Source organism: Triticum urartu, chromosome 2A, assembly GCF_056163025.1.
Source record: "Triticum urartu cultivar PI428250 chromosome 2A, HENAU_Tu73, whole genome shotgun sequence".
NCBI classification, from domain to species: Eukaryota; Viridiplantae; Streptophyta; class Magnoliopsida; order Poales; family Poaceae; genus Triticum; species Triticum urartu.
In genome coordinates, this window is record NC_141874.1 from 369,180,903 (window position 1) to 369,183,845 (window position 2,943).

A 2,943-nucleotide genomic window follows, 5' to 3' on the forward strand; every position below is an offset into this window, starting at 1 on the left:
CTATCAAAGCGTTTATTCCAACTCCGAGAGGCTTGCACCAGTCCATAAATGGGTCGCTGGAGCTTGCACACTTTGTTAGCTCCCTTTGGATCGACAAAACCTTCTGGTTGCATCATATACAACTCTTCTTCCAGAAATCCATTCAAGAATGCAGTTTTGACATCCATTTGCCAAATTTCATAATCATAAAATGCGGCAATTGCTAACATGATTCAGACAGACTTAAGCATCGCTACGGGTGAGAAGGTCTCATCGTAGTCAATCTCTTGAACTTGTCAAAAACCTTTTGCAACAAGTCGAGCTTTATAGACAGTAACATTACCGTCAGCGTCAGTCTTCTTCTTGAAGATCCATTTATTCTCAATTGCTTGCCGATCATTGGGCAAGTCAACCAAAGTCCACACTTTGTTCTCATACATGGATCCCATCTCAGATTTCATGGCTTCAAGCCATTTTGCGGAATCCGGGCTCACCATCGCTTCTTCATAGTTCGTAGGTTCATCATGATCTAGTAGCATGACTTCCAGAACAGGATTACCGTACCACTCTGGTGCGGATCTTACTCTGGTTGATCTACAAGGTTTAGTAGTAACTTGTTCTGATGTTTCATGATCATCATCATTAGCTTCCTCACTAACTGGTGTAGGTGTCACAGAAACCGGGTTCTGTGATGTACTACTTTCCAATAAGGGAGTAGGTACAGTTACCTCATCAAGTTCTACTTTCCTCCCACTCACTTCTTTCGAGAGAAACTCCTTCTCTAGAAAAACTCCGAATTTAGCAACAAAAGTCTTGCCTTCGGATCTGTGATAGAAGGTGTACCCAACAGTCTCCTTTGGGTATCCTATGAAGTCACATTTCTCTGATTTGGGTTCGAGCTTATCAGGTTGAAGCTTTTTCACATAAGCATCGCAGCCCCAAACTTTCAGAAATGACAACTTTGGTTTCTTGCCAAACCACAGTTCATAAGGCGTCGTCTCAACGGATTTTGATGGTGTCCTATTTAACATGAATGCAGCCGTCTCTAAAGCATAACCCCAAAATGATTACGGTAAATCAGTAAGAGACATCATAGATCGCACCATATCTAATAAAGTACGATTACGATGTTCGGACACACCATTACACTGTGGTGTTCCGGGTGGCGTGAGTTGCGAAACTATTCCGCATTGTTTCAAATGTAGACCAAACTCGTAACTCAAATATTCTCCTCCATGATCAGATCGTAGAAACTTTATTTTCTTGTTACGATGATTTTCAACTTCACTCTGAAATTCTTTGAACTTTTCAAACGTTTCAGACTTATGTTTCATTAAGTAGATATACCCATATCTGCTTAAATCATCTGTGAAGGTGAGAAAATAACGATATCCGCCACGAGCCTCAACATTCATTGGACCACATACATCTGTATGTATGATTTCCAACAAATCCGTTGCTCTCTCCATAGTACCGGAGAACAGCGTTTTAGTTATCTTACCTATGAGGCATGGTTCGCAAGTACCAAGTGATTCATAATCAAGTGGTTCCAAAAGTCCATCAGTATGGAGTTTCTTCATGCGCTTTATACCGATATGACCTAAACGGCAATGCCACAAATAAGTTGCACTATCATTATCAACTCTACATCTTTTGATTTCAACATTATGAATATGTGTATCACTATTATCGAGATTCATCAAAAATAGACCACTCTTCAAGGGTGCATGACCATAAAAGATATTACTCATATAAATAGAACAACCATTATTCTCTGATTTAAATGAATAACCGTCTTGCATCAAACAAGATCCAGATATAATGTTCATGCTCAACGCTGGCACCAAATAACAATTATTTAGGTCTAATACTAATCCCGAAGGTAGATGTACATGTAGCGTGCCGACCGCGGTCATATCGACTTTGGAACCATTTCCCACGCGCATCGTCACCTCATCCTTAGCCAATCTTCGCTTGATCTGTAGCCCCTGTTTCGAGTTGCAAATGTTAGCAACAGAACCAGTATCAAATACCCAGGTGCTACTGCAAGCATTAGTAAGGTACACATCAATAACATGTATATCACATATACCTTTGTTCACTTTGCCATCCTTCTTATCCGCCAAATACTTGGGGCAGTTCCGCTTCCAGTGACTAGTCTGCTTGCAGTAGAAGCACTCGGTTTCAGGCTTAGGTCCAGACTTGGGTTTCTTCTCCTGAGCAGAAACTTTCTTGATGTTCTTCTTGAAGTTCCCCTTCTTCTTCCCCTTGCCCTTTTTCTTGAAACTAGTGGTCTTATTGACCATCAACACTTGATGCTCCTTCTTGATTTCTACCTCCGCGGCTTTTAGCATTGCGAAGAGCTCAGGAATAGTCTTATTCATCCCTTGAATATTATAGTTCATCACGAAGCTTTTGTAGCTTGGTGGCAGTGATTGAAGAACTCTGTCAATGACACTATCAACAGGAAGATTAACCCCTAGTTGAGTCAAGTGATTATGATACCCAGACATTTTGAGTATATGTTCACTGACAGAACTATTCTCCTCCATCTTGCAGCTATAGAACTTATTGGAGACTTCATATCTCTCAATCCGGGCATTTGCTTGAAATATTAACTTCAACTCCTGGACGATCTCATATGCTCCATGACGTTCAAAACGTTGTTGAAGACCCGGTTCTAAGCCGTAAAGCATGGCACACTGAACTATCGAGTAGTCATCAGCTTTGCTCTACTAGACGTTCATAACATCTGGTGTTGCTCCTGCAGCAGGCTTGGCACTTAGCGGTGCTTCCAGGAAGTAATTCTTCTGTGCAGCAATGAGGATAATCCTCAAGTTATGGACCCAGTCCGTGTAATTGCTACCATCATCTTTCAACTTTGCTTTCTCAAGGAACGCATTAAAATTCAACGGAAGAACAGCATGAGCCATCTATCTACAATCAAACATATACAAGCAAGAT